Consider the following 20,418-nt stretch of genomic DNA (forward strand, 5'->3'; position numbering starts at 1 on the left):
TAATTATTGAGTAGCAGTGTGTGGATGATATCCAGCCATCTGGGAGAGTTGTCATAATTATTTGAATATTGATTGGAAATAATTTAAATCTTTATCAATAAAGGAATGATTAAATTAGGGTAAATCTGGTTAATGGAGTATGATACGGCTGTTTAGAAAAACACATACAGTGAGAGAGATAAAAATATTGAGAGCAAGAGAGAGCATCTCCAAGGTAAAATAGGGAAAAAAGCAAGTAAGCAAAAAAAAAAAAAAAAAAAAGCGGGGGGGGGGTTGGAGAATAATAACATAGTATGGTTTAAATATGTAAAATGACTACATATGGATATACGTATATACTGTAAATACATAGAATAAGGCCTGGAAAAATGCATCCCAATGTTAGTGGTGATTACCTTTACGTAGGGGGAAAAAGGAGATCGTTTTACTTTTTTTAATGCATGTTTTTATATTACTTAAATTTTCCTAAAATGTGAATTTAATAATGCTTTTGTAAGTAAAAATTTTTAAAAAGGTAAGAAAAAAAGATGCTGAGAGTAGACAAGTTGATAAAGATTGACATGCGGGAAGCTCCAGGGAGAGTAGATAGAAGTCCGTAGAAAACCCTCACGGGTCATTAATTTCTACAATATCTTTAAAGTCACTTCCATTTGGCTTTGGAAATCTGTAGCTCTACACAACCTGTCAAGAAGTATTACCAGCATCTATCAGAGCAGAAAATGAAGATAAAATGTAACACAACTGTCCAATGGAATCAGTAGAGACAAACCCTCCCCAATGTTTTATCTGCCTCGTGCAGTGTCTCCTATGCTAGGGCGGTGGACTGGTCAAAGACCTAAATAAATTAGCTGGCTAAATGAATTGGATAATTTTCCTTCTAGCCCTTTCTCATTGTCAGCTGAAAACCAGATGAGACTGGCCTTTATTTTCTAGGTCTTTCTAGTGTCTAGATTTTCTACATGGGAAACTTCCCAGCCTGAATTTAGGAAAGGGAGCCCTGCTGGGGTTCCTGCATCAGGTGGTTTGAGGCAAACTTGTTTGCCTTGAGCAAGGCTGTTTGTGGGCGGGGCATGGAAAGTCTTTCTGAAAAGCCTTTTATTGCCTCATATCACTGTAGGTGTTTGTGCCGGGTCCCTTGCTGAGTTCCAGTTAGAGCTTAAGTTTTTCATAAACAAGTGTTGCCGGAATGTGTAATCTGGACTTTCATTTTATACACATGAAATGGAGATCAATGATGAACACCTAACGCAGTGTCTAGCAGTGCTTCTCAAACTTTAATATAGGAGTCATATCAGGATGCTGATTCAAGTCTGGGGCAGAAACTTGAACTTGCACCACTAAGGAGCCAGCACGTCAGTGATGTGGCTGGATGAAGGGACCACACTTAAAGTATCAATAGTGGATGGCACACGCTTGCTACTCAATAAATGTGTGTTGAGTGAGTCTTCTTCTGTTCTAATCCCCAGAAATGTGGAACCTCCTATAGAGGCACACCCTTTCTTTTTGGTGTCTGTGTTAGACAGTGAGGAATTTTTACTTTCTGGAAAGCTAAGTCTATCAAGCTATTGTGTTTTACATACTTCCACTCCTAGCCCCACGTAGAAGCAGTACCCAGAGCTAAATTTTTATAAAGCCAACATCATGGTGTGCACCCTGATCTAGTCACCCTCTTCCAGCCCAATCTAGCATAATTGCCTGATTTTGCCCCATAGAGATGCCCCACTGGGGCTGCAGGTTGGCATCACTAGCAAAACCAGAGGAGACTGAGGCCCTTTATGCAAAACTAACCCCCCCCCCTTCCCGCCAGGGCCACAGCCCTTTTCCTCCTCTGGGGTAGGGACTTGCTGGAGCACTAAATTTGGTTCACAAAACTTAAGCCAAAAAATAAAAATCAAGCAGTGCATGGACTCTAACACAGAGGTATCCTTAACAAAGCAAGGATGAAAGTTAACCAAACAGGTTTTTGGGGTTTTGTTTGTTTGTTTTTATCAAATGAGAGGTAGGGAGGCAGAGACAGACTCTTACATGTGCCCCAGTCAAGATCCACCCGGCAACCCCTATCTAAGGCTGATGTTCTGTCCATCTGGGGCCACTGCTCTGTTGCTCAGTAACCGAGCTATTTTAGTGAGTGTGAGGCCAGGGAGCCATCCTCAGTGCCCGGGGCCAACTTGATCATTTGAACCATAGCTGTGGGAGGGGAAGTAGGGGGTGGAGAAGCAGATGGTCACTTCTCCTGTGTGCCCTGACCAGGAATCGAACCCGGGACTTCTACATGCCAGGTTGATGCTCTACTGCTGAGACAACTGGCCAGGGCCTCAGACAGGTATCTTGAGAAACATATTACCTATTTAGTTTTTCTTTCCCTGGAGGAAAAAACCATATTTGCCTATTGAGCTATGGTGAAAAATGCTCATAAATTAAAATCTCAAGCCTGGTTATTTTGGAGTTACTTTCCTTTGAGGAAGATCAAAAGCCTGGTTGGAAAATGACTCAAATTTGTATGGTGAAAGATTCTTTTGGAATGAACTAGGTATGTTTAGGACAGGTGGAGATGTTAGTTTTATTGTATGAAAGGGTGTTTAATATTTTAACAATCGTCTTGTTCAAGATTACTGAATTGTGTAGACAGAAAAATTCTGCTGTCTTACAATCAATTTAACAGTTATTATCACTTATTGGCCACTCAGCTGGGGACTTTGGGGGTATAGTGTTAGCAGAAGTCACTTGGCAATTCTAGCATGTGCACATTAGCAGAATAGATTGGGCTGTGATTTGTAGCACAAACCTGCTTTTACAAGGAGCATCCCTCCCCTCCGCCCACAGCTTCACCATGATGTTGGAATCTGTCTAGTCAGTGGAGGATCAGTAGCTTAAGGAGCTAATGAATATTCATTTCTTTTCCCTGGGTGCAAAGTAAAATAACCAGTAATTAGTATAATATTTAATACTTCTATTCAAAATAAATAAATCTTTTGTTAAAAAAAACTAATTATTATAATGTAGCAAATTTTGCATATGTAACTGGAATTGGATGTGGTGTTTTGAAAATGCTTCTAAGCCCTCATTTACATGTTTGAGATTAGTTAATTATTCCCCCTGTATGCATAAAACAGAACTCTAAATTTTTATCTCTATCTATTATTCATTTTTCTATCTCCCAAGTTTAGCTGATTCTAATATTTAAATTTTGCATTTGCTTGGATGCTGAAGATATTTGTATTTTGAGGTAATGTTTTGAATTTGGATTTGCTCTTGTCCTCCCCTTTTCTGGGTCCACAGATGCAGGATGCAGATGGCTTACAGATATTCCCAGGTGACATTTTGTATCTGATCGTTGGTTCATGTGGCAAGTTTTCGCTGTTGCAATTGTTTCAAATATATATTTTTGAACACATAATGCATAGTAGGCATTGTGCTGGGTGCTCTCGCAAATGTCATCATATTTTTATTCTACAACAGTCCCATAGGATTTGTTTTTCTATCACTATTCTGTAGGTAAGAAAACTGAGCTCACAGATTTTATACTTTGGGCAAAGTATAAAATTCTAAGTTATTTGTGTATCTGAGTCTAAATCCGGTTTACATCATATATACAAGATTCTGAAACTTGTTCTCCCAGTTGCTGAGGGGAGGAAGGTTTGGAGGAGGTGATGATATGCTTGTGTACAAATAAAAAATTCTCCAGGATGCCATCATGGCTTGGGCACCTGTGGGTGCCAACCTCTGCTGGGAGTGAGGGACAGCCCAGGATCATCGGCCTTGTAGGCAAATACTTTCTGGGCCTGTGACAAACAAGGGAACTTCTCAGCTACAGCCTGGAGGTTTCTCTGTGATGCTGGCTAGTGCTTCCCTCAGAGAATTTACAGTCTTGCCCAAATGCCAATTTATAGCTCTATGTAGGATAGGGTCCAAACCCATGAAGAACTAGGTACTTCATAATGTTGCAATTCCTCATGCAAAAACAATAATATTCATGAAATTACTAATTTGGTATCTATTTATAAATTTTTTCTAATTTACATTAAAGTAAATTTGTAACTATTAAAATTAAAAAAACTCTTATATCACCCAAAACCATCTAAATGACCTTATTAATATCCCAATCTCATTTAGAACAAGTTTAAAACATTAGTAATCACATCTACTAGCTATGAACCAGTAAAGTACAGGGGGCCCAGGAACGGCAGTTCTGCAGAGGGAAAGACTTCTTAGTGGAGGCTGGTGCTCAAGGAAGCAAGTGATCCACACGCCCCAGAGGGTCAGTGGGTACTGTGGGAAGCATCTGCCCTGTGGTTCTAGCTCTTTGTGACTTTGGTTGGGTACATAGTTTGTTGAGCCTCTCACCCCTCAAATTAGTGTGAAAGCAACAACCACACTACCTCAGGGTTTGTAAAACACTGCAAAATGGTGAAAGACCATTAATATCCAATAATAATTATATAGCAGATACACAATACATGTTTTTACATTTATATTATTATGAGGTCAGTAAACAATTAGTACGAAGTTGGATACCAGAAAAAGCAAAAAGAGGTTAAGATAAAGGCTAGAAAAGTATTTCAGGTATTCATGTATTCAATCACTCATTCATTTGTTCCTTCCTTCCGTTGTTCCATAAATACTTAACTATATTCTTGCCCCAGAACTAGGTGCTGAAACTATTACAGCAAAAAGACAGATACAGTCTAGTGGGAGAGACAGATACACAAGCAATTGCATATACAATTGTTTGAATATAGCAGTGATAGATGCAACAATGAAAAATACAGCGTGCAATAATAGTGTTCAGCAGGGAACCCACTAACCTGAGGAGTCAGGGAGGGCATGCCACCCAAGCGACATTGAAGCCCAGACCCACAACATCAGTAGAGGTTGAACAAATATATAAAGAAGCACTCCAAACCTCCTTTCCGAATGCTTATGAGACTAGCTGTCCCCCCTCCTTATTGCTGACTCTGCTTCTCACCAACCGACTAGAGCTTGACATGCTGGGAGGTTTATCCTCTCACTCGCTTGCCAGTTGGCGGAATACATTGGTCACCACTGCCTTGAAAAAGAATCTGGTGGTGTGGCCTAGAAGAGATCACAGAATCGAGAGTTTCACACAGTAAAGCCCTGGTGAGAATCTTGTCTCCATTCCTAATTATAAAGAATTGAGTGTTAAAAATGGAGTGTTTCCCTTCCTTGTGGGACTTCCCTTTACCAAATAAGAAAACAGATGTGGTAGGCACAAAGTCAGAGTGTGTAAGTATAGGAAGGTTAGAATGTAAAATCTGCAATGTCACATGTTTAGTGTAATGTATAAGTATCCCTCCCAAGCGTGGTAGGCCCCTGTGGGGTTCTATTAATGGGTCTTTCCTTGACAGGTCAGCAAACAGAAGGGGCCATGAGTAAGTAACAATGAAAACAAGAGATATTCTGCTTATAATAGCCCAGCCTCTCCTGCTTATGTTCCCTACAATATTTTGACTTGTTTTTCATTAGCTGATTTTATTCTTTTTGTTTATTATATTTATAATAAACAAAGTAACAAATACAGACAGGTAAAATAAAATGAAATAAAAATTAGCCGTTATCTTACTACCCAGGGAATATTAACAGCCATAAGCGTTTTGTGGCTTATCCATGTATATAATTAACTTGAGATCATATTGCTCTCACACTGTTGGCTACCAGTCTTTCAGATTTTTTTTTTCCAACAATAAGTTTGACTTTTAGAATAAACCTTAGGCTTTCTCTGGAGCCAAGTCTCCTAAGAAAATCATTTGAGAAGATTACTCATCCTAATAATCCACCATTCACAATCCCTCTCAGGAGTGTTTGTTAACCTTAGGGATTAACAGCAGGCTCGATAGCAATGCCATGCAAGTAGCTGCTTACGTGGCGGCTTGGGGACTGCTGGGGTTGGGAAACATTTTTGCAGATTTGCACAGGAAAGTGTCACTTAGGCTTTCCCCCTTCGTTTCTCTTCAGTTTTCAAAAGCAGAGAAATAGCAATAGCCTCGAGCGGAAGAGTGACTTCAGCTGCAATTGATAGGATCTGAATATTTTGGAGGCTCGGAGGGAGAATTTAGTCTGCAAGAATTTGTAAATCAATTGAAGATGAATTCAAACTCTGAGTGGCATGGTAACTATATGCCAAAGTTAAAGCTCAGGATTCAACTCTGAGCTGCAGTTGGGTTGATTCTCCTGTCTCATGTTCCTAAGGTGGCTCACAACACCGCCACACTGCGCATGCGCTCAGATCAGAGCGGGCTTTCCTGTTCCAAGCAAATGCTTCCAAACTCCTCAACATTCCCTCCTGGTCTGTACCCAGATCCCCAACATTCTGGGACCTTTATGCTCTAAACTTCGAGACACATACCCACCAGAGGGTAGAACTAGCAATAAAAGGGACTGTTAACAAATTTGGACTCTATGCTGGCAAAGGGCTGAGTTTGTTATGAACATGATATGATTAGTATACCTGTTGGGGAAGGAGGTGGTTGCTACATTGTTCTCCGGTTCCCATGTTGTCTGGTTAAGGAGGAAAATGAGTGCAGCGTTGACTAGTACATTCAGCATGGCGTACTAGGGAAAATCTGAATAACAGCCGCCGAGGTACCCCAAATTAAACTGGGCTTGAGTTCCCATAAGACTTTTTTTTTATTTATGTTGGGAAATTTTTTGCTTTTATTATAATCTTTGTCCAAAACTTCTGTTGAAACTTCAATTTCTAAACAACTCTTGAAAGGAAATAATGATTAACTAGACTCTCCAAAATGAAAACAATTAAAAGCAGTCCTAGCACAGAATACACTTATTTGCCTAACGTCTCGGCGCTCACTGTGCCTGGCATTGTCTGATTTATTAGGTCATTTCATTGCAATGACAGTCTGAAATAGGTGCTGCGTGTTTCAGAGGAGGAAATGGAGTCAAGAAAAAGTTTCTCCAGATTTAGCCAAACTTCGTAGTCCATGTTCTTGGACTACGTATCTGCTAACTAGTGGTTATGCTAACCACTAACCACCAGTGCCCAAAGTCTATGTTCTCTCTCTCTCTCTTTTTTTTTTACAGGGACAGAGAGAGAGTCAGAGAGAGGGATAGATAGGGACAGACAGACAGGAATGGAGAGAGATGAGAAGCATCAATCATCAGTTTTTCGCTGTGACACCTTAGTTGTTCATTGATTGCTTTCTCATATGTGCCTTGACCGTGGGCCTTCAGCAGATCGAATAACCCCTTGCTCGAGCCAGCAACCTTGGATCCAAGCTGGTGAGCTTTGCTCAAACCAGATAAGCCTGCGCTCAAGCTGCTGACCTCGGGGTCTCGAACCTGGGTCCTCCGCATCCCAGTCCGACGCTCTATCCATGGCGCCACCGCCTGGTCAGGCCCAAAGTCCATGTTCTTAACACTGAACTCTAGTGCTCACCCCAAGTTCCTTTGTTTTGCACTTGTGACATTCCTGCAAGAGCAGGCACTTGCTTGCCACATGAGAGAGATGAACTTGGGGCTCTCAAGGGCTTCTTAGCAAACTGGAGAAGTCTTGAAAGATGCTCCTGATGGGCCTACACTCGGGGGCTCATTTCTCTGGGCTCCTAATGCCAGGACAGAATGAGAGGTTTCAGTTAGACAATCAACTTGGAGTGGAAATAACACATAAAAAGTTGTGGTGCTCAGAAATGATAAAAAAAATGATTTAATAGGAGTTGCAGTTTCGCTTTCACTTGAGGACGAGGCATCTAAAGGAAAGGGGAAGAAAAGCACTCGGGTTCAGCCTGTTCTGGCTTGGCTGTCTGGCTTGAGTCAAGCTCTTGACTACTTTGAGGCTTGATTTCTTCATATGTTAAGTGAAAGGATTGAGCCAGATAATCCCCCAGGGTGTTTTAGCTCTGAGTGGGAGATCGGTTTGTCTCTGCTGCAGCTGGGAAGTTACAGAAAGAGGGCGTCATCTGCTTGTCTTCCATTCTCCCTTTCCCCTCACTCCCCATTCTGGGGGAAATACCCCTTTGGAGAGTCAAGATACAAACAAATGAACTTGTCCTTTAGTCTAAAGGGACGTGTCACAAACCCAACAGCTATAGAGGTCAGATAGCTCTGTGTGTGTGTGTGTGTGTGTGTGTGTGTGTGTGTATTAAAAAAAACCCCAGGCCCTGACTGGTTGGCAGATGGGTGCTTCTCCACCCCTCCCCCTCTCCTTCCTCTCTGTCTCTCTCTTCCCCTCCCGCAGCCAGGGCTCCATTGAGTCAATGTTTGCCTGCACGCTGAGGATGGCTCTGTGGCCTCTGCCCCAGGCGCTAGAATGGCTCTGGTTGCAACAGAGCAATGCCCCAGATGGGCAGAGCATTGCCCCCTGGTGGGCATGCCAGGTGGATCCCGGTCGGGCGCATGCGGGAGTCTGTCTGACTGCCTCCCCGTTTCCAGCTTTGGAAAAATGCAAACAAAACAAAACAAAACAAAACAAAAAACCCAACTCCAAAAAACAAAATAGAGGGCAGAGGTCAATGTATGCTTAATACCATTTTCCTAAAAACATCTATCATTCTTACTTAGTCCTCTCTGATTTTGTCACATTTTTTGTGTTTGTGTGTGTGCGTTACAGAGACAGAGAGAAAGGGGGAGAGAGAGGGACAGACAGACAGGAAGGGAGAGAAATGAGAAGTATCAATTCTTCACTGTGATACCTTAGTTGTTCATTGATTGCTTTCTCATATGTGCCTTGACCAAGGGCTACAGCAGACCGAGTAACCCCTTGCTCAAGCCAGCAACCTTGGGCTCAAGCTGGTGAGCCTTGCTCAAACCAGATGAGCCCACGCTCAAGCTGGTGACCTTGGGGTTTCAAACTTTGGTCCTCTGGGTCCCTGTCTGATGCTCCATCCACTGCGCCACTGCCTGGTCAGGCTGAGTTTCTCACTTTTGATAAAAACAATGATATAGAGAGATAGTTCCCTATTATAAGAAAAACAACCTGAGCAGGCATACTATGCAAGCTACATAAAGCACAATGGAGAGAGACTGGCCGTGGACCCCAATCTGCTCTCCGTGTTCTTCAGGTTGTACATCTTAGATCAGTGCTGGTCAACCTGGTCCCTACTCCCACTAGTGGGCGTTCCAGCTTTCATGGTGGGCAGTAGCAGAGCAACCAAATGGCGCCACGATTACATACTAATCGACTAACTGTTGACCAGTCAAGATCAGGACAGCGGTCAGATTCTGGGCATTTGTATTGGGACCGCATCCGACCTCTTTCGTGACCACCTGGCCAGCATCCACAAGCAGCCAGGTACCTGACCTCGGGTCCACACCCACCACCCGATCCAGAGGGCAGTTTATGACCTCTTTTGTCGCCCAAAAACTAGCAGTTTGTCGTTTTATTACCCCGTAGACAAAGAACTCCATGGTTCGATGCTTCCTTCTATGACAGAAACTGCCAGACAATGGAGACACCAATTAACTCATATTTTCATCTCGATTCCAGCATTTTAGGGTAATAGGGTAACATTCTAGGACCCCCCCCCCTTGGACTGCCAAAACGAGCCTATGTCTTGCTACTTTGCCCCAATTGCAAAGAAGGGATGCCATTGGCCAATACCCGCTACATAAAATTTTATAAAACGCACAACCATGAATACTCACTAACTTAGTCTCCTCTTGACAAACTCTCGCTTAACCACGACTTTTGTAAAGTCGCGACCATGCAACAGACTTCAAGCGCATACGTTTTGTTCACTTTATGTAAGTGAAGCTAAATCGTTATGTAATCGAAACTAAAGTCAGTATGTAGTTAGATTTCTGAGAGCAAGCACGTGCTTACAGCTTCAAACAAAATATTGTGAAATATTGTGAGCCTATGTCTCAACAACAACAACAAAAAATCCCCACACGCGGCTATTGCCAGAGTATCTGAAGATGGGTTTCATAGAATCTGTTGCAAATAAACAACATCCAATGTGTTTATTGTGCCATAAAACTTTATCCAATGAGGCAATGAAGCCAAGTCGATTGCAAGAACATCTTTCTACAAAGCATCCAAATGACAAAAACAAGCCCATTGAATATTTTCAGAAAATATAAAAAAAATTTCAAAATCATTCAACTATCGTTGCATCATTTAAGAAACAACATACAATGAACAAAGATGGATTAATTGCCACTTATTGCATTTCACAAATAATTGCAAAAAGTGGTAAAAGCTATAATATTGGAGAAACTGTAATAATACCCTCTATAAAAGAATTTATCTCAACAGTAATGCATCAGGACATACCTCAAATTTTAAAAACATTGCCCCTAAGCGATAGCACAGTAAAGCGATGAATTGATGAAATGGCAGTTAATGTTGAAAACAAACTTATAAATATTCTCCAAAACTCTTCATTTTCCATGCAATTGGACGAATCTACCATTGCAGATAATGATGCTTTATTGATGGCATATGTACACTATTTTGATGAAAACAATATATTACAAGAAGAAATGCTATTTGCAATAAATCTTATCACAGATACAAAAGTATTTTATTTAATACTGTGAGAACATACTTTACAAAAAATAATATTTCTTTGAACAATATTGTTGCATGCACTACTGATGGAACACCATCAATGGTAGGTCGCTATCATGGATTTGTTGCTTATTTGAAGCAGGAAGTGCCAAATGTTTTATGTATTCATTGTGTGGTGCACAGACAACATCTTGTAGGAAAACATTTAAGTACAAGTCTCCATTCATCATTAACTATAATAATTCGAGTTGTAAACAAGATCAAATCCAATGCAAAGAATGATAGAATGTTTCAGCAGCTTCGCCAGGACAATAATGAAGATTTTATTAAGTTACTTTTGCACACAGAAGTTTGGTGGCTGTCAAAGGGTACGTCTTTGGCTAGATTTGTAGCATTATATGATAGTGTCATACAATTTTTTGAAAGTAATAATGAGACCAATCTGTGTCAACAGTTAAAAACAGTAAAGAACGATGCCTTTTACTTGGCAGATATTTTCAAGAGCTTTAACGATGTCAATTTGCAGCTTCAAGGAGCTAATAAAACTCTTATAGGTTGCCAAAGTATTGTGCTATTATTTATTGACAAACTTGAACTACTTCATCATAATCTATTAAGAGAGAATTTCATCAGTTTCCTCAGTTATCATCTATAAAAATGATGTAACTCCAGAGGATATTGACAGATTCAGTAGCCACCTCAACTAACTTAAATTGGACATGGAAAAACGATTTGAAGATATTTTGAAATGGAAGGTATATGACTGGATGAAAAATCCTTTTACCGTAAATATTGAAGAGGCTGATACAACTTGCCAAGAAGAACTGTTAGAAATTAGATATGATGAGGAAAGTAAAGATAAATTCGACAGTGGTGGATATGATAACCTATGGCAAAATAAAAAAATGCCGGTCTTATATCCAAATATGTGGAAAATGGTATTCAGTTTATTGATACCTTTCTCTACCTATATCTTGTGGAATCAGGATTTAGTGCTGTTAATCATATTATGATGAAAGAAAGAAACCACCTGAATATTTTCAAAAGGGGAGACCTTCGTTTGTTCCTCACAAAAATGGAACCGAATATTCAACATTTAGTTTCCCAGCATCAGCCTCAGGGATTCCACTAATAATTCAATTAAATAATGTAATTTCTATGTATGCAAACTATAAATAAAAAGATAGATTTAACTATAGTAAATTGTTTTATAAAGATTTATTCTGCCAAACAGTGAAAATCTGACATAAAGTACTTGGTAAATAATTATTATTATATGTTTTAACTTGCTGTAATTCTGCTTTATAAATTTTATAAAGTAAAGCTACTTCCCTACTTTATAAATCACCATTACTGTGGAACCGGTGGGTGATTAGAAAATTTTACTACTAACAGAGATACAAAAGTGGGCGGTAGGTATAAAAGGTTGACTACCCCTGTCCTAGATCAATAAGTTGACACAATGTCAATTTTAGAATATTGAGAGAACTCTTGTATTGTTTTTATGCTGATCATTTCTATTCACCCACAAGTTTTTTTATGGTTTAGCTAAGATCCAGCCTTCTCAAAAGTTCCTACAGTTACCTGTGCATGTGGAGGGGAAGAGGAAAGTGGTTCCTGGAAAATTTAGTCAGTTTTTAGAAATCTATGTTTCCAGAAGCAGATATGACTTCCTAGTGTACTACCTGGCATATACTGGGCACTCAAAAATATGTATCAAATGAGAGAATATATAGATAAATGGATAAATACATAGATACATAGGTAGGTAGATAGTCCTGTGTTAATGACAGGTAGTCAGTGAGAAGCAAAGCTGGAGCTAAACCCCAGGTCTGCCAATTCCAAACACAGTGCTCATTCCACAATCTTCTGCCTGTTTTGTTTTTCTTACATACAATTTAGTTCCTTAAACTCATGCAACTATGAACCAATGGTCTCGTGGATGCCTTCTCATGCTCCAACGTCTGATCTCTTCTCCCAGTTTAGGAGAGGGTCCAGCACTCAACAGGTGGGTTGTGATTGCTGAAGACACACAGACAGACTTACCCTTCTGAGGTGAACCTGGAGATGTTTTCAGAGTAGACGAGGCAGGAAGGAAAGAAGAGTTCTCTATTCAGCCCCCAAATAACCAAGTCAATAGATAGCTGAATTCTTCAGGGTCAGCAAAGTGTTAAGCAGAAGCCAAGTTGCTAGCCTTCTTAGAAATTGCTTTCATGTGATGCAGAATATTTTAACCAAAGGCCATGGCTTCTTAGCTTTACCATCTTTAAGGCTGCTCCAGCCTCAGATTTACAAAGTTCCCTTGTCCTGGGCCTCGCTTTGCCCTGGTTTTTCTTACAAAAACATCACGAGGAACAGTTAGGATTTCCTGCATGCTGTTTGAGAAACATATTCTAAGTGTTTTTGGACACTTGAGTGGCTTCTAAGCTGTTTTTTCAACACAATGTGCTGTGCAAATGCATGCGATTTGAAGATACTAAAAAATACAATTATTTCTAATAAGAATTAAGTCACTATTAAGGGCAAGGTTCTTTAAAAACAGCTGTTTGAAAAATTTTTTTTTAACTCATTCATATCTTAATTAGGTAAAATTGCCCACTTCCACAGGAACATTGAGAAATGAAAGAATTCCAGGCTTTTGCTGGCTGGTTCTCGATCTTTCTGTCTAATCTGTCTATCTGTCTGTCCATCTATTAGCATGCCTGTCTGTCTAGCTATCTAATGTAACACTTTTAAACAAAATGATAGCCTACTAAATACCCATGTACCCATTTTCTAGATTTGGTACTTATCAACATGTTACCATAACTGCTCCACCAAATTCTTTGTATTAGAGTTTTGTTTTGTTTTTTAATTACCAATGTCATGACTTTTACCCTAATTTTTGTGTGTGTCTGCCTCTTGAAAATAGGGACAGTTTCCTGTGTAATCACAGTACTGTTACCTCACCTGACATAATCATCAGAGAGGCCTCAATGTCATCTAGTAGCCAGTCCTTGTTCAGTTTCTCAGTTGTCCTCAAAATGCCTTTTACAGCTGATTTATTCAAATAGGACCCAACAGGAACCACACATTACATTTTGTTGTTATTTCTCTTCGTGCTTTTTAAATCTAAAACTAAATCACACACACAGGAAAGAAAAAATAGAGAATTATAAACAAGTACCAGGTTAGGAATTGATAGATCTAATTTTAGTTCTAACTCTGCCCCCAACCAGCTGCCTGCCAGAGAGCACAGCAGTTAGCCCTCTGAGCCTCTTTGATCTCATCCATAGAATTCATTCACTCACTATTCATTCTTTCATTTAACAAATATGTATTGACTGCCTATTGTGTCCTGATTCTTGCATTGGGCCCTATTCTAGAAAGAAAGTCAGCTTGCAGGAAATGGTTCCAGAATTCTAATTCTTGGGGATTATCTATGCTTGGTCCCGTCTCTTTCTTTCCTCTCCATTTTCATGGCATTGATTCACTGAAGATACAAGACCAGTTGTCCCACAGAATGTTGAATTGTTTGATTTTTAAATTTACTTTTGTGATGTCATTTATTTTGTTTTTCTACCTCCCATATTTCCCGTAACTTGGAAGGAGTATATGAAGGCTTGACAGGATTTGGGAGAAACACTTTTGATGGGAATATGTTATAGGTGGTGCTGTGTACTGTATATTGCATCTCATCAAGAGGCGTATGGAATGTTTGACTGGTCTAGTTAAATAGTACTAGGACTGATTGTGAGTCCATGTCATATAGCCTGATGCCCCACATGGTTTCTCTGTCTGATGGTTGGGGAGTTTGTACTTTGATACCAGGTAAATCTAATTCCCTATCATCCTATCCCTTATTGTCCATAGGCGATCTTTGGTTGAATCTATTATTTTTTTAGGGAATGCAAAATAATAATTTTCTAATTATATCATTTCTTCTACTATCCAATATTCACCCCTAAAAATACTTTACCTCACCAGCTGGGGCTTAATAATTACGTTACAATGCAAGCTGTTTACCCATTTTCAGAGTAAGGGGTTGGTATGATGCCCAACTCCAATGATAACCAATAGGATTTGTTTGCTTGCTGTCCCTTTTGTGAGTATCTTTATGGACTCATGGATTTTTAGATATCCATGATAGTCAGTTTTCCATTTTGATTCTTAAACTATCTCAACTTTGTGGGTATCCCTTCATGTTAGGTCAATATTTGGAGATGAAGAATAATGGAAAGATATCCTCAGCAGAAAACATATCTGAGAACTTTGCTATGTCTGGTACCGGGCTAGATGGTGGGCAAAAAAAAGGGCATGTTTCATACATTAACACGTATGACATAAGTCCTGAACGTCTTAGTGAATAAGCAAGAGCAAACTGCAGAGTGAGCAGGTTTGCCTTTGAATGTGCCCTGTGCCACTGAGCACATGGGCAAATTGAGTCAGCCGTTGCCCCCCGAGGATGCAGTCAGGTAGCTAGTTCAGCAGATGGTAGCTAATGACTCAAATCTACAAAAAGGTAAATCAGAACTGAGATGTGATGTGGGTTTCAGTTTTTCTGTGTTTGTTCTGTTTCAGCTGTTCTAACTACAGTCACAAAAGCCAAGTTAAAGTGATCTCAGCATTTGAAGCACAGTAGTTGGGGTGGGGTATAGTAGTTGGGGTGGGGTGGGGTGGGGTGGAGGTGAAGGGGAGTTGAGAAAAACAGGTGCTGGGAGAGGATGCTGCTCTCTTCCCTCAGTGCGTACTTACTAGCTATGTGGTGGAGGCAAGGCAGCGAGCTGTCCTTGCTGCACTGGTACCCATGCACACACTGGGCCCCAGCCCTGCCCCACCTGGGTTGGTGGTGAGGACTGCTGGCCAATAGCAGATATGGAAGCATTAGATTAAATGGAAGACTCATTATGTTGGATAATGTTAAACAAAAATTTTAACTTTATTTTCTTTTTTTTTTCCTTTTTTTTTTGTGTTTTTCTGAAGCTGGAAACGGGGAGAGACAGTCAGACAGACTCCCGCATGTGCCTGACCGGGATCCACCCAGCACGCCCCCCAGGGGCGACGCTCTGCCTACCAGGGGCGATGCTCTGCCCCTCTGGGGCGTCACTCTGCTGTGACCAGAGCCACTCTAGCGCCTGGGGCAGAGGCCAAGGAGCCATCCCCAGCACCCAGGCCATCTTTGCTCCAATGGAGCCTCGCTGCGGGAAGGGAAGAGAGAGACAGAGAAGAAGGAGGGGGAGGGTGGAGAAGCAAATGTGCGCCTCTCCTATGTGCCCTGGCCGGGAATCGAACCCGGGTCCCCCGCACGCCAGGCCGACGCTCTACCCCTGAGCCAACCGGCCAGGGCCTTAACTTTATTTTTTTTTTAAGAATGGTTTTATTGAGAAAAAAAATGCTGGCTAAAAGGAGGACCCATCCTGGAGCATAAAGTCCAAACCACCAGCAGCATGACTATGTGGAAAACACATACATGTCCATTGTCTGGGAGTTTGCAAGCATCTTTACACTGAGTAGGGGGAGGGGAGAAGAAAGATGGAAGCTGTCGGAAAGAATTTACCTTAGTTATAGGCAAGGATGGAAGAAGGTGAAATGGGGTCAGCTCTGGGATAGACACAAAGTTTGCAGGAAGAAATGTCCCCGCTCCTGTGGACTGGCTGTGGGCAGCAGTCTGGGAAGCCCATGCGCAAACAAGACGTGGCGGATCCTGGAGTTGGAGAGTGACTGGCTAAAATAATCGGTAGAAACAGCCATCTGGAAATGAATCTGAAATTTCAACAGATGTGGAAGAAATGTTGAGCAACCTTTTGTTAGTTGGCTCACAGCCATAAGCAGACCAACAGTTCTGTCTGTCACTTTCCTGTACTGTAATTTAATTGAGAACATCTCAGAATTGTCTCCTTGTCAATAATAATCAGTAGGAGGATCCTGGCCCGTTGTCCTGCAGACTGTATCACAATTCTGGGAGTGCCTGATGCTTTTCTCTTGTAGTGTCCCTTATCTAGTCCCCCACCCCTTCCCTGTATGTTCTAAGCCTACAAGGAGGAGCAAAGGCTCGGTTACATTCTGGAGAATTGTTTTAGACAAGACTATTTTAGGGGCCTAATATCTTCTCAATTTAAAATAGTAACAGGAAGTACCATGTATTCAGTGCTTAACTTACATAACCCTTTCAACTACCGCTTTCTTGGAGGTGTTGTTTCCCATCTTACAGATGAGGAAACTGAGGCACAGCAGGGCCAAGTAACTGGCCCAACATCACAGCTGATAAATGACTGACCCAGGATTTGAACCTGAGTTTTCAGGCTCCAAAGTTGGGGCTCTTAAGTAGCCTGCAGTGAGTGAATACCTCCTAGAGAAATCTGTAATAGATGTCTGCATCATTTGATTTCCACATCCCAGATTGGAATTTTTAATTCATGCTTCTGGGGACCATGAGAACATTAGAGGTGGTTCTTCAGCCAACAAGATGGCCAAAACAAAAATTTTCATCACATCTTTTTTTGTCCTGTAGTCACCTTCTCTAGTGGGTCCCTGGAGAGACTTGACTAGAAGAACAAAGCGGATGCTTTCTGTCATTTTTTTTGCTAGAATTTGAAGATCTAAATACATACTTCAGATAACTTGGTTTGCCCATCACAGAGAAGATTGTCTCATTTGGGGCAGTATTGTCCAGTGGTTACATGCACAGTCTCTCCACAGACGGTTTGGGGTTGAATGGGGCTATCTCTCTGATGATTTACTTGTATTTTATGTTAGGAGAACTTGCCTAGGGTAGTGTTAAGTGTGTGAATTTGAAAGCAAGGCGGCCTGCATTTGCAAGACACACATAAAGCTTGGTGCATGGAAATCACTCAGTAAAGTCCAGCTATTGTAACTGTAAATGAATGGCTTTCTTAACTCAAAAGTAAGTTATGAAGAGTATCTTGGGACTCTTTTTTGGATATTAAGACCAAGAAACATTAGTGCAGAGATTCTGAATTAGAGTTCTAATACCACCTGCTGGGTGCAACCTAGTTCAGTGGGGATACGAGGCACTCATAACAATGAGAAATTCCCCTTCCTCATCTCAACATGCGTGCCTGTTACACCTGTGTCCTGGAACAGGCTGGTGTTAATCCCCACTCCCCCTGCCAAACAGCCAATGTCTTTGAAGCTCCACTTCCTGTGGATCCTTCCTGCTGTGTCACTCAGTGACTTGAAAAGAGCTTCGAGTATGTCCCACTGACCTGGCTTGAATCTCAGTCTCCCTATGGAGTCGCTGTGTGACTCTGGGCAATTTACCCAGCCTTTCTGAGCTTCAACTCCCATCTGTAAAGGAGAGACAATACCTAACTCGTGGGTCATTGTGAGCACCTAGAACTAATAATATATACAACATAGTGCCTGGACCTCCCTCCAGAGGCTCCCTCTTCCTACTGTAACCACCCGCACAGGCCACGGAAAGCATCTGGGAGGTATCCAGGAACAAAGGGGTCACACTTAGTGTTCTTTATAGTAGGCAGAGTTGAGATCTTAAAATAGTGAATTTTTAGAATTTACTTTTTTCAATCCGCTAAGCATTCCCCCTCCTAACACCCTGAACTGAATTAAGAGGATGGTGTAAAAAAAATTGCTAATTACTGAACCACATGATTCCAACAAAGGCATAGTTTATTCTTTAAAAAGTAGTATGTTTATCCTTTTACTTTTAAAACATGAAAGGATGGATCTTTTATTTTTTTAATGCTTAATCTAGAGCAGTCAAATTCATAGAGACAGAAAATATAAAGGTGACTGTTGGGGTCTGGAGCAAAGAGAAATGAGGAGTTCGTGTTAAATGGGGACAGTTTCAGTTTTAGCTCAATGATCACACAGCAATGTGAATGGACTTTATACCTCAGACCTGGACACTTTAAATAGTTAAAATAGTAAGTTCTGTTATATGTATTTGGCCATAGTTTTTAAAAATAAAATACTTGATGTTAAAAACACAAGAATGAGCACAATCTTGGTTCCGTTAAGCCTCAATCCCGGCGAGGAGCTGGATGGAGTGCCTCTGGCGCGGTGTTCTAGATTCTAAGAGCGACAGCCACAGCCCCTTTTCAGAAGCAGCGTCCCCGTGTGTGGTCCTCGGCCGCCGGCTGTGCCAGTGTTGGGGCATTCCTGGGATCTGGACACTTTTGTCTGTTTCATTTCCAACCCTGAGTCCCTTGAAAGGAAGGAACCTATTTGTTGAGGGACTGTGCTAAATCCAGGTTGGGGAGAATTTTCAGAGAAATAGCTCCATAAATTGTGTGTAGGTGCAAAACTAACAGGCATGTGAAAGATTTGTATTTTGAAAACAAAACCCCAGTGGGATTCTCTCAGCAGAAAATGAAAAGGTCTTCTTAACATTCAGTTGAACTATTAGAGCCATTTTTGCTGTTGCAAGCACTAATGCAGGTAAGGACACTGCCACAATCCCGGAATGCAGCACAGCAAATTAGCAAGGTTTTAACTTGGCTGCAAATATCAAGCTGGCTGCTTGTCATTATGCAAAAAGGGCCTGGGGTGGGAGGGAGACCGGCACCTAGCGGCAAAGCACATTATAATTGTTTAAGCAGGCCCCACAAGTCATGCATTTCAATTATTTGTTCAAAGCAGCCTGCAATTAGGAGTTGCAAACAAGGCTTTTGAATGCAAAGTCAGACAATTAAAATGTTTCATGAGTGCTTTAAAGAAAGAAGTTCTGAATTAGCACTTTGAATACACAAGACCTCTTTTTCTAATCTCTAGTCCCTTTCACTCTTTGAAAAAAAGAGGGAGAGAGAGTGAAAGGAGAAAGAGATATTTGGGGTTGTGGTGGAGGTGATTTGGGTGTTTACTTATTTATATCAAATGCCTGACTAATCCAGGGAAGACTGAAGCATCCTAATCGGTCCCTCGTACATTTCAGGGTCTCTTGTTACTTGCCAGATCCTTGTCCCAGAATAATGGCCCAGGTGCCAAAACCCCTCTCCTCGGGGGGTCGTAAATCACTTTAAGCATCTCTCCTCCCTCTTCCCTCACCACTCCCCACTCTGGCCTTTGAAGAAGCGGATCTATTTGAACGAGTGATTTGTGACTTGCCAGTGCTTAGTTGGTTGCACCCACACAGGGTTGGAGGGATGAGTGCACTGGATAGCGCTGCGATCTGGGGAGAGCCTGTGTGTTCTGGGCAGACTGGTGAGCAGAAACTGGCAGCTCGGGGGAAGCATGAAAAACACACTAACTTGCCTAATTTCTTTGAAGGAAGACCAGCTGCTAAACACCTTCCCCTCCCCCTCCCCCGCCCCCACCCCCATTTACACATTCTCTGCCCCAACCCACAAATATCCTACTGATATTTAAATGTATAAATATAAGTTAATGTACTTTAGAACATCTTTATTTGGTTAGTTATTTTGTCAGAAAGCATACTTTTAGGAGAGGAGGCTATTTCCAGCATAGGGGGAAAAATGAGTGTTTATCCTTTGACCTTTTTTTTTTTACCTTTAAATATTAAGATTACTTTAAAAGCATTTTTGTGTGTGTGCAAGGAATCAATAATTAGTACAAAGTAAGTGATTGCAACCCAAAGCACTTGATATTATTATTCAACCTGTGAGATTAACCAGAAAAATCCAGACAATTTAAGATGAAAATTTGCCAACATATCAGTTAAATGTGTGTATGTGTGTGCATGCTTAATTTGAGAGTCTGGTGGGTAATAGCTTTAATTTATCATTTCCTGTAGTTGATTTATGACATATCATTTAAATAACCCTATGTATTCTCCTTTAATGAGGAAAACACTTTTTAAAAAAAGTTACTTAGTTTGGGTTGGGGAAAGTCCTTAAAAAATATACCCACCCTCTACATGGATATTTTGAATATTACTTATGCAATTTTTTAAAAAATTACTTTGCCTCCAAGCAGTCATTGAGGATTCAGAGCACTGTTAAAATGCCTTTATATGA

This window comes from Saccopteryx leptura, chromosome 6 (genome assembly GCF_036850995.1).
Source record: "Saccopteryx leptura isolate mSacLep1 chromosome 6, mSacLep1_pri_phased_curated, whole genome shotgun sequence".
Taxonomy (NCBI): Eukaryota; Metazoa; Chordata; class Mammalia; order Chiroptera; family Emballonuridae; genus Saccopteryx; species Saccopteryx leptura.